Source organism: Juglans microcarpa x Juglans regia, chromosome 5D, assembly GCF_004785595.1.
Source record: "Juglans microcarpa x Juglans regia isolate MS1-56 chromosome 5D, Jm3101_v1.0, whole genome shotgun sequence".
Taxonomy (NCBI): domain Eukaryota; kingdom Viridiplantae; phylum Streptophyta; class Magnoliopsida; order Fagales; family Juglandaceae; genus Juglans; species Juglans microcarpa x Juglans regia.
Genome location: NC_054602.1, coordinates 31,260,524 through 31,273,092, shown reverse-complemented (window position 1 = coordinate 31,273,092; position 12,569 = coordinate 31,260,524). Strand labels below are relative to the sequence as shown.

Genomic DNA, 12,569 nt, shown 5'->3' with positions numbered 1-12,569 from the left:
CACTCATTCATTTTACTTACTCATTCACCATATATATATATATCCCAGAGTAGCCTGCCTGGAAATATTATCAAGTACTCGTGTTGACATGATTTGTTCAATCTCCAACCGTACTTACGCAGTTCAGCAAACAGGCTAATTGAAATCGCCGACGGGGTAGAACCAGGACCAATCTGATACCCAATTGATTAATGCTCATCACATATCAAGCATTGCCATTGTTATGACATGGGGATCCTTACCTCTATTTCCGGATGGACAAACATGGTCACTTCAGTACCGTAAAAAAACACATCGGAACCCCCATATTAGAAAAAAAAACATGTCAAGTCTAGACTAATCTTAGTACTTACATTGGAAAAAAGCAAAAGCTGTACACTGCTTAAATAAACACAGGTATATTGCACGCCTGAACACCTGAAAGTCTGTTCTAACTCTGCCAAGACTCTTTTCAAACACAGAAAATAATATCTACATCCTAATACATCCTCCCTCAGGCATAAACCACATAAGCAGAAGGCCTCGGGTTCATGGTGAATTTAGAAGCTTCCACCCAGGCATGCCAATATTGGAATTTGGAATGGCTATGAACGTTTACGTGGTGCTCTTTGTGCTAACAACTTGGTGGCACCTGAAGCTCCTCCAATGCCTTTACCACATCATTCATGATGGGCCTGTTCCTGGGTTCCATAGCAAGGCATTGGAGTGCAAGGTTAGCCGCCTTTCGGGCCTGGTCTGGCGAGTACTGACCTTCAAGACGGTTATCCAGAACACGAAAAATCTTACGTTTACTGGCTAAGTAAGGTTTTGCCCACTCCACCAGGTTATGTTGTCCAGATGGCCGGTTCTTGTCTATAGATCGCTGACCGGATAACATTTCTAGAAGTACGACTCCAAAGCTATATACATCAGTTTTGAAAGTCAGATGACCTACACAATAAAACATGTAATTAATCATCAAAACACAATATTACTCTGATGGTTTGTTGCGATGATCCTTCTATTTCTGATTGTATTTCTGCACCTTAGGCAATGGATTGTTTTCATTAGTTATACCTTTCACATGCCCCTCCCTCCCTGAAAACCTGAATTTTTTTTTGTGAAGTGAATGGTAGACTACTTTATCATGGTGTCCAAAGAAGGCTTTTAGAGAATTGGAGTAATAGTACACATAGATCAATGACTTTCTTGATGAAACAAACATATTGAAAGAGTACCTGTGGCTAGATACTCTGGAGCAGCATATCCATGGGTTCCCAAAACTCTAGAAGATACATGGCTTTTATTTCCAATTGGTCCATCCCTGGCCAGCCCAAAATCAGAGAGTTTTGCATTGTAGTCCTGTGAATTCAAAGCAATAAAGGCAGAACAACAAAAACTAAGTCTGATTGAATTTTAAAATCAAGTAAATATGATCAACCATACTTCCAAACTACATACCGAGTCAAGCAGGATGTTGGAGGTCTTAAAATCACGATATATAACTTTTGATTCAATGTTGTGAAGAAAAGCAAGCCCCTTTGCAGCACCAAGAGCAACTTTCATTCGGACGTGCCAAGAAAGTGGCTGGAAATGAGAAGCCCCTGCTTCAACAATTATCCAATGCCACAATAAAGATACACATATCTGTAAGAAATAACATAACTGCAATTTCTTTCTTTCGAAAGGTTAGCATTAAAGAGTATGTTTTTTATAAGTAGCATTAAAGGGGGTATAGCATATAGCATTTTCATATAAAAAACTCACTTCCAAAGAGATGACTTTCCATGCTTCCCTTAGGCATGAACTCGTATATCAGAAGCCGGTGCTCATCCTCTATGCAGTAACCAATCAACTTCACAAGATTTGGGTGATGCAGCTGTCCAAGATAGTTGATTTCTGCCTGTATGCCCAAAAACATAACCGAAAATGAACTACTTCACCCATCAAGAATTTTCTAAATGTTGTGGCATTTGCCAAGTTGCAATCTTGCCAATCTAAGAAGCACCCACAAAATATATGAACATCCAATGTCAATTGAATTAGCAGTCAATAGTCAATTTTATTAAGGCGACAAGATCAATTCATAAACCATCCTTATGTGACAAGGCTCCTCACATAGAAACTAGCAACTCTGGCCAACAATCATTCAATTTTCCTGAGCCAGTTAATTCACAGTCAGCAAAACGAAGAATGAAGAACCAAGAAGGGAACTAATACTGACCAACCATTCGTTGTGACCCTGGAGTCCTTGTTGGTTGAGCCTCTTCACTGCAATCATTATGCCTGTTCCACGCTTGGTAGCTTTAAGCGTGTTTTCATCAATCCACCCTTGAAGACTGAACCAAACCCACCCTCTCCTAACACACTATCAGGGCGGAAGTTTTTTGTTGCCATTTTGAGTTCCCTGAAGACGAAATTCTTCAAGTTGCAGGCCTGAAAAACCTCACCCTCACTCCTAGGAGTCATGGGCATGGCAGCGGATGAGAACTTGCCACTGGAACTACTAATGTCATTCCTATCTCTGCTCACATTTTTGGAATTGAACCCTAGACAAAAGCCATTGAGACTGTTAGGAACAATAAGATAGACTCGCACGACACAAGGTTTACATGGCTCGACAATGTGCCTATGTTCATAGAGCTACAGAAAATTTTATTTCAGAGATGACAAAAGGGTAGTGCGGCTGTACAAGGGTATATTATAATATACGATACAAGTAAATCCTAATCCAGTGAGTCGAATCTAGAGCAAAAAAGGGTAAAAAAATTGCAACAAATCTTTATTGGGTCAGGTCATCAACTGGGCCGCTCATAAACAAAACTAGGCTCAATACCAAAAAAATCCCAACATAAACATGTTTACGAAGATTCAACTTGGAAGTTTTAGCTCCAAAACAGACAGCATTTCCACTATTCATCTAAGCATCCACTAAAGATAGTAGCAACAGTGTTTGAATAATCCTCTAGCAGTTCCATGGCACCCAGTTGTACAAAAAGCATATCAAGAGAAATTTAATCACAATATTTTGCAATTTGAAACTATATCCTGAGGAAATTTCTCTCACGGAAATTTATTTATTCCAAAAAAGAGTATCCAAAGTACAACTAAAAGAGCAGAAACTGAACAATTACGCTTAAATTAAACTCTCATGCAACGTATGTTTGGATCCCAAATCCATATCAACTCATCTTATTTAATTATTATAACTTTTCTAAATTTCAATATAAAATATAATAAATAATTCAACTTTTTTAAATTCTAAAATAATAATAATATTAAAAACTAATATTTTATTCAATTTTTATCTTTCATCTCAACTCAACTAAATTCAAGATAACATCAAAACGCAGCATTATCCATGGAAGTTCAGGTAACAGAGTTAAATTAGGTGGAGGTAATCAAGTTACTAAACTAAACATTTTAAGACAAATAGAGCTCAATCAAGCACTGAAAAACAGTTGAAAATAAATAACATAAGAACCAACAACAAAACACAAACAAACGAACAAACAAAAGGAACCTGTATAAGAAGGAGTCACCGCCTCAATGCCATGGCTCCAGCAAGCCCCCATCCAGAACAGAACCTCTCAAAGCTCTCACCAAAATTTTCAAATTTAGATAAAATTGGAAACTTGAAACTCAGAGAGAAACCGACTCCAAATGGACTTTGGTGATACTTTTTTTTGCTTTGGTTCTCCTCTTGGTTTCTTTTTTGATGGATGAAAGATGAGAAGCTGTCAAAAAAGTGAGAAAGAAAGGCCTTTGCTTCTGAGAGTTTCGTTCGTCGCCTTAGCGAACGAAACAAATGGACACGCAGGGTAGACGGTTGACTAACTTGACTTGTTTTTCAGCTTCTATAGTCTTTCTTTATTCTTCTATATTTTTTGTTCCAACAAGCAAACGAAGGACTTTGCAGGCTGATAAAATATTTCGGGAGTGGTTAGAACAGTGAGATTTTGAATTGAGATGAAAGTTGAGAGGTTAAATAAAATATTATAAAAATATTATATTTTAATATTATTATTATTTTAAAATTTGAAAAGATTGAATTTTTTATTATATTTTATATAAAAATTTAAAAAAATTATAATAATTAAATAAGATAAAATGAATTGAGTTAAGCTGAATTGAGTTGACGAAGGTCTCCTCCCAACCTCCCAAGTCTAAAAATGTTTTACTTTTATTGATAATATAATTTTGTTAGGAACTTGAGGTGGGAGTTGCCATCTGAAGTTGCTATTTGAAGAAACGACGTCGCGAGCTTAAAGGCACAACTGGAGCTGATTTCTATTATACGGCACAGTTTTAATAAATGTAGTGTAGTGTTTTAAAAACAATAAAACGATGTAGTTTTTCTTATATTCAGTTTGTTATAGTTTAATGGTACTCTAGTAATTTTCTAGGCATCTGTTATAACCCACACATGAAGGGTGGGAGACGGAATCTGGAATATTTTGTAACTTGAGTAATTTTCTGTAATGGAGGTTTGGGGAGCCCTCGAAGCACTCTCTTAGCAATTTAGTGTTTCTTTAGCACATTATCAAACATATTGTGTGCACCAGTTTTTATTGCAGTAGCCGTAGATCTCTATTTCCCATCATCTTCCTCATTACAATAGAAATCATAAAGAGTCCAACAGCAATCGTAATTCCTCCATTTCCATCATCTCCTTATCACAACAACATTTACAACCAGGTTCATAACAATTGGTATCTAGAGCCGACGATCTATGGGGGACAAACTATTTTTCGAGCAGCAACAAGAGGCCTTACAACGACGGGTAGACACTAATGAAAAGAGTCTTCAGGGGTTTAATAACAGCTTTAATAACTTAATAGATATGATGCTTCATTGGGTGGTAAGGCAGAACAATATTACTAATCGGTACGATGTTATGGAAAAATTAGTGAGATTAAAGTTTAGGAAATGGAGGTCAGTAGTTGTTGAATACCAGAAGGATGAATAAGAAGAGGCTGTAGAGACTGTGGAGGACGACGTAGAAGATTCAACAAAAGACAAAAATAATACAATAGAGGTGGACGAAATCGTCCACACCACAATTTTAGAGAATCTTTGTGAATACTGCTTGGTTTGGGAAGACCAAGTTGCGGAGGAGGGCGTAAAATGGATAGCAGAGGTGGAAGAGTTGGCTGCAGTGCCCACAGAGGTTGATCCCAAAGAAATTTTCCCTTCATCTGTTCTCGTAAATTCATTCAAAAATCCAAGCTTATTTTCTCCACCTTCAGACCTCACTCTCTGTCGTTTGTTTCATTTCTCCATCAACACTCCGTCTGATGTTGACCTCATCGAGATGGAATCCTTGATCGGTGAGGGAGCCATGAACCCTATCAACAGTGGCTTCTATGCTAAGAGGCTGGTTGGTTGTAGATTCCTTGACGTTTCTATTCAGAGTGACATTAAATTTTCACCACTTAAACCCAGGCTTGGGGGAATTTACAGGGGAGATCTCCATGTTCCTGCACGTCTCGTATGGCAACCTCCCTAGAAGACCCTTGCTTGTGAGTGGTTGTCGAACCAAGAGGAGCCCACCGACAACATCTATCCAATTTTCCTATCTAACATCACCGATGACTCCGCTACTGGAATGTTGGGTTTGCCTATTATCACCATCGCAATTTCTCTATGTCTACGGCTCAGTCCCAAAACAATGGCCAACAACACTACTACCACCAACTTTTTCTCCTACTTCATCTTAAACATCGAAACGGTAACTACTTACAACAGTTTAAGTGTTACTGCCCGTCGGAAGCTGATCTACTCTGTTCTTGAGCTCATCACAAATGAGGCAGAGAATGGCGATTGCTTGCAAAGGTTTCAGGGTTGCCGCTCTCTAGGAGGCAGAAATGGGCCAGGAATGGGAACTTTTCTCATTTTCATGGTGTTTGATACAGTTGGTGAGCATTACAACGCAACGCCCCCTATTCATCTGCACCCACCAGTTGATGAAACTCCTTACATCATTTCAACAACAGGGATCAAATCATTTATTGGGTTTTTCTTGTGGAGGGACACATTTACTTCGTTTGCATTAGCTGCACAGAGGAGCGGTTCAAGACCCTTTGTATTTCCAAGATCAAAGAGGAAACTGTAGGGGGTATCTGGAAAATCATAGCAACCCTCGCTAGTGAAGCTAGAGCTCTTGGTACGGCATTGCAGGCTGCGAATCGACGTGATGAGATCAAATTAAATCGTAAGCTTGGAAGGACTGAAGGTTCTTCCTATGATTTTGTTTTTATGTTAGATGAACCTGCATTTTTTAAGAATGAGAGTAGTAGGCGGTTAATGGTTCAACGAATGAAGAGACTTCCCAATACGAGGTTCAGGTCCATTATCCACAACAAATATTGGGAAATTTCACTTGCTTACGAGAATGAAACTTTACAAATTATCACAAAATTTAGGTGGACCCAAGTTGCCATTAGGCGTTTGTCTTTTTCAAAGAAATTTCCAATTCGAAATCAAAGACTCAGGTGGGATTTGCTTTTAAGGCTTTACCAACCACATTTGGTAGGCTTTTTGGGGCACTGTGTTGATGTTGGTGGAAGAGATTATTGCAGTGTGAACAATATCTTTCTCATATCTGAATATATTTTCGGGAGGAGTTTTCGAACTTATCTTGCAGATAATACTTGTAGAAAAGTTTCCAAATGGTCACTAGTGATGAAGATCAAGATCTTGGAGTTACTAGTTCAAAAAGGGGAAGTCCATTTGTCCCTGCAACCTTGCTTAACCCAAAATTTAAGGAGCTATGAGTATGGATTTCCAGTATATACACTTGATAGGCAGCGGGAATTTGTTAAGTCTAAGGCCATGAATATAGCTGGTTTGCTGGTTGTTGAGTGGAAGGAGTCTCTTTCAAATGTTGGTGATAAATTGGATGAAAGGGTAAATAATGCACCTCAACTGCTTGATAAATTGCCATTTAAGGGTGTGTGGTGGTATGAGACATTTCTTAGAGTTGGACCCTTGGCACTTTTGTCTCCCCAGCTCCTTCAATTACCATTTCATTGGCCTTTTGACAGAGGAAAACAGTTTCATGGGAAATTAAGTTGTCAAAGATATGTTTCAGTAGCCACTTGTAATTGTTGTTTTATGGGTTGGTTGACAATAATTTCTAGCTTTGCAAATAATAGGCTCTATCAGGAGTGCTTGAATATTTTTCTAAAGATGCGATGTGGTATGGGAGTTGAGAAAGTTATTGTAGCCTTGCACTGTGTTGAAGGGTGACTTATGGAGTTTCAGGAACCAACAATAGGTGTTGTCTTTTTCTCACCTTATCTGTTTGATGTATTACCAGTTAAAGGGGTCTTGTGGCCCTTTGATACAGGAAAATGAAAAGAAATTGTGGAAAGCTTCACCTGCCAGCTTATTCCCAAAACTGTCAATGCTAAACCTTGAGGACAAGGTTCTTTAAGGGGAAGAGATTGTTAGGAACCTGAGGTGGAAGTTGCTATCTGAAGTTGCTACTTGAAGAAACGATGTCGCGAGCTTAAAGGCACAACTGGAGCTGATTTCTATTATACGGCACAGTTTTAATAAATGTAGTGTAGTGTTTTAAAAGCAGTAAAACGATGTAGTTTTTCTTATATTTAGTTTGTTATAGTTTAAGGGTACTCTAGTAATTTTCTAGGCATCTGTTATAACCCACACATGAAGGGTGGGAGATAGAATCTGGAATCTGGAATATTTTGTAGCTTGAGTAATTTTCTGTAATGGAGGTTTGGGGAGCCCTCGAAGCACTCCCGTAGCAATTTAGTGTTCTTTAGCATATTATCAAACATATTGTGTGCACCAATTTTTATTGCAGTAGCCGCAGATCTCTATTTCCCATCATCTTTCTCATTACAATATAAATCATAAAGAGTCCAATAGCAATCGTAATTCCTCCATTTCCATCATCTCCTTATCACAACAACATTTACAAGCAGGTTCATAACAAATTTCAATTTCTAGAAGCCTGAAGTTGTCTCCTCGGCAGTTGCGTCTATATTTGCCTCGTTTGTTTTGGCTGAGATGTAATCATGCATGCTACTATATACATTATTATGAGCCAGATATGTTCATTTTCTTGAAAATACAAAAAACCACGTGTAACAAGATCTTTGCTTATTTTAAAAGAAAAAAACTACAGAGGACATAATTTTCTCTTTCATCACAAGTTAAACCAGCTCAAATGTTTATTTTTAACAAGTTTAGGATCGGGCGCAAGTTATTTCTATGTCTCGCTTAATTAGAGCCATCATGTTTAGAAGGTGAAAAACCATTTACAATATATGGAATTAAAGTTTGAATAGGAAATTGGTATTGGTTCAATTGATACCAGTTGAAGTGATAGAGCTTACAAACATAGTCAGAGCAGTGGTGATCTTCAAAGCCTCGAAATTGCTCCATAAACACCTCTTCATCAAGATATCTATGAAGAAATGCATTTGAAACGTCAAGTTGTTGGACGGACCAATTGTAATGAATTGAAAGAGCTAACATGAGGAGAATGGTGGCAAATTTGATGATAGGATTGGAAGTTTATGTGAAATCAACACCATCCTCCTGATCAAAGCCCTTTGCAATGAGTCTTGCCTTGTATGGCTCAATAGAGCCATCAACGTTTTGTTTAAGCTTGAACACCCACTTGTTACTGACTATATGTTTATGAGATGGACGGGGGAATAAAGTCCAAGTTTGGTTGTCCATGAGAGCTGTATATTTTGCTTTCATTGTAGCAACCTAGTTAGGATCCTTATCAGCTTGATTATAAGTTTTAGGCTTCACATGGACAATGATGGAGGATAGGGCTTGGATAGGATGCCTACAAGAGTAATAGAAATGGTAGTTAGGGAATTGTTTGTGTTTATGGGAATTGGCTTGAGACCTTGTGAGCATCCGAGAAGAAGGGATGGTAGGAATGGAAGGTTTAGCAGAGGAGGGTTCTGCAGAAACAAGTCGTGAGTGGTCTTACTGGATAGGTATGGGAGAGAGAGAAGTGGGAGATGTAACACTCGGACCCAGTCAAGCCCGATTTTTATATATTTTTAGGCTTATGCATATGAAAAACCCAATTGAGTGTTCGAGTTTTTTTTTTTGGAATAGACTACGAGCTTAAAATCTTTTTTTTTGGAGGCTTATGATTTTTCTTTGGTGTTGATAATTAGGTTAAAAATCTTTTTATGAGTTGAGAAAATTTTTGGACTAGTTGAATTATTTTTAGAAATTGAGTCGTGATCGATGACTCAAGAAAAAGACCAAGACCCAAGCTCACACCCGTTTCTTTTAAACCATTAAAACCAACTATGAGTTTATGATATTTTCGCCACCACGCACGATTGCACTCTTATGCACGTACGCCTCTATTCTCCTCAGCTTTAGGGTTTTGTTTTTGTTTTGTTTCAACCTATATATTCACACGGTAACTTCACAGTCCACGCACTTCTCCATTCTATTTTCACGGCAACCGTCCCTTTATATTATAGAACTCATACATGTTAGACATAAATGATCTTCAACCTAGAGCTAGGGTTGCCGCAACCTTCTCCTAGCCTACTGCTCCTCTACAACCATGGCTCCTCCACATCCAACATTGCACACCATCATAGAAAGGTAGATCACAGCCTTGCCCAGCCCACAAAAGAACTACAACCACCATGTTGTCTCTGTTTTCTCCCCAAAAACTACCAGCCTCCATCTCGCTTAGCCTTTCCGCACCCATGCCCATCTTTACCATGGAAACTGCCTCCGCACCACCTTCAAGTAGCCACTACAACTCCATGCACGGAAATATGCAAGTCACCATAAAGCGAGAGGATACTTGCCGCCAACCATTGCCTCTAACGAGAACTCTCTGCCAAGATCCTCCATGCAATCTCTTGCACCGTAGCCCACTGCTCAGCCACCACAACACTACCTTGCATCACCAACCAACGCTGCCGAGATTGCATGAAGACGTCATTGCAATCTCTGTTTTTCTGAGTAAAAAACAGAGCAACAACGTGTGAGGGCCAAAGTTTGATTCGACCACCCTGTTTAGAGCCCCATCTTGCACAAGAGTCTGTTGAAGATCTGGAGAGCCTCTGTAAGCCACCGGCTAGCCACGTCCTGTCCACCCTATGCAACCTCGCACGCTGAAGATTACCACAGAAGGTCCCTACTTGCACGTAAAGTGTTACGCCACCATCCCCCTTCTCTCTCTTAGTGATCAGCCACCCAGCGCCGCCCTTATCCCCTCCGCTTCACTGTTGTCCTCTCGGTAAGCCTCAGCCGCACCCCGTCTGCTAGTATTTACTCTGTTCCAAAATAAAAAAGTTTTTCCGTCTTTCGTATAGCTTTGCATAAAGTAGAGAAAAATTCTTTTATGAAATTACACTTATGCCCTTGAATTACAAGCCAATTTTTGAACTCATTTTATTAAGGTTGAGTGTATTTTTTTTTTTACTATGGGCATAGTTGGTTTGCAGAAAATTAGTTTAATAGTTTCAGTGGACCTAATCTCATTTTTATATTAGTATATTTTTTTATTTTTACAAAAAATATTTTAGAATTAATGTATAAGTTGGAAGTGTTATTTGATATCAAGGTATGTTGGGAAGTGATTATATTTTAGGGTTACAAGAGCTGTAAATTGTTTTTTTGAGGAAAAAATAGGTTACGTAGTATTTCAGGTTTAAGCATTGATATACGTGTTCGATTGAAAATTTATGGGAGTATGTGACTATTTTATGGTGACGATTGATTTTTGTTCAGTACTGCTGTGGAGAAATTCCGAAAGGTTCCTATGTTAGACTTTGCATAAAAATAAAATGGGTTGAGGTTGATTTTTGAAAATATGCATGTTTTGTTATGAAAAGAGATTTGAACTACCTCAGTTATTTGTTCTGCATCACTCAAGAGATTCCGTTGAAGAATAAAGTATTTTCTGGCGCAATTGGTGTAAACATGAGTTATTTTGTATATTGTTTCTGAACTGTGCAAAAGAGAGCAAATATGAAATTTTGTGTATAAAATTATGTTTTGTGACCTAATTTTGTTTTGTTCTGAAGATGTTTAGTACTCTAATATGATATGATGTGTTTTCTGAAAACCTCTGGCATAACATTTTGTTTCTGTTTCTGTTCTGTTTTGACCTTACAACGAGTGTAAAACTGTGGCCGGCCTCTGTTCGGGTTGGTACCAACTTTTCTATTTCTGGTGCACCCACTTTAGAAGCAAAGTGGTTTTCCGCATGGTCTTTCTTGTGTACACACTTGAGACTCTGAGAATAATAAGGGGAAGATTCACATTTTGTTTCTGCTCGGTTGGTCACTAGAGTTTACACAACCCTACCACGAGAGTTAAACATAGTATCTGTTCTGATATGATAAGATGAGATGTGATGTTTCAGTTTATGCTATGCCAAAGAGATTTTGATTATGAATATTTTTGAACTTTTGCTCTGATATTTTTTATAATATTTTGATTATGCATTCTGAAAGAAAATATTTTATTATGCATTCTGAAAGTAAGTATTTTGTTCTGCATTCCGAACTCTGTAAATGCTCATGTTTACACACTAGTATATATATATATATTCTACTTACTGAGTTGTTGATAGCTCATTCCTTATCTCCATAATATTTTAAAGATATTTTTATAGTTCAGCTGGAGAACAAGAGTAGGAAGTATTGGAAAAGTTTGATGATCATAGATGAATGAGTGCTAAGGGTACAAGTATTTTAGAGGATCATATTTAGTAGTTTTATCTCTAGCGGTTATTTTGGTACATCAAGTTATGAATAATTTGAGTTTTTGTGGAGATGTTATTTATTTTATTGAGATTTTTGTTTAGTATTTCTGTGGGGGACATAGATTTTTGGATCAAGCATATAAGTTAAGTGTTTTGTGGAGTTTCTGTTTATTTATTATTAATTATTGGAGATGTTCTTGAGTAATAGGAGCTAACTCTCCGGACCTCCGAGAACAGGGCGTTACAGGAGAAGATGGGGACTTTTGGTCTGGTTGTGTAGACTAAGGTGTGGGAGTGGCCAAGGAGATTGTAAGGTCATGGGAGGGAGTAATTGACTGAGTAGTGGCAGTACTATCTGCAGGAGAAATATCAGTAGGAATAATAGTAAAAGTAGAAGGAAATGTGAGTGCAGATTGATCATTACCTATTAACTAGTGTGTGGCAGAAGCTAAGGTAATATCCTATAAGAGTCCAATATGATTAGGGTTATCCAAGGTTGGAAAAGGACATCTCATAAAAAATAACATGCCTAGAGATATAAACTCTATCAATGAATGGATCCAAACACCACCTTTCTAATTTGCACTATAACATAGGAAGATGCACTTTTTGCTACAGTAGGCTAGTTTATGAGTGGTGTATGTAACGCCCTAGTCCCGGATGGGTTGAAGAGTTACTTCTTATCCCTTAAAATCATATCTCACCGTACAGATGTAAGCTCCAAATTCCCAATTAGATATAGATCTCAATGTTTTAAACCAACTATTCCAAAAATAATTAGCTAAAAACACTACAAAGTCTTAAAAGTAAATGTCAACCTCTCAACATACCATGTCATCAGAACACAATAAAT

The 12,569-nt window shown here is 38.0% G+C and overlaps 1 pseudogene; it reads right to left on the bottom strand.

Moving 5' to 3' along the window:
* Positions 1-272: 272 nt before the first annotated feature.
* LOC121266260 lies at positions 273-3,824 on the bottom strand (annotated as a pseudogene).
* Between the last annotated feature and the right edge of the window lie 8,745 nt (positions 3,825-12,569).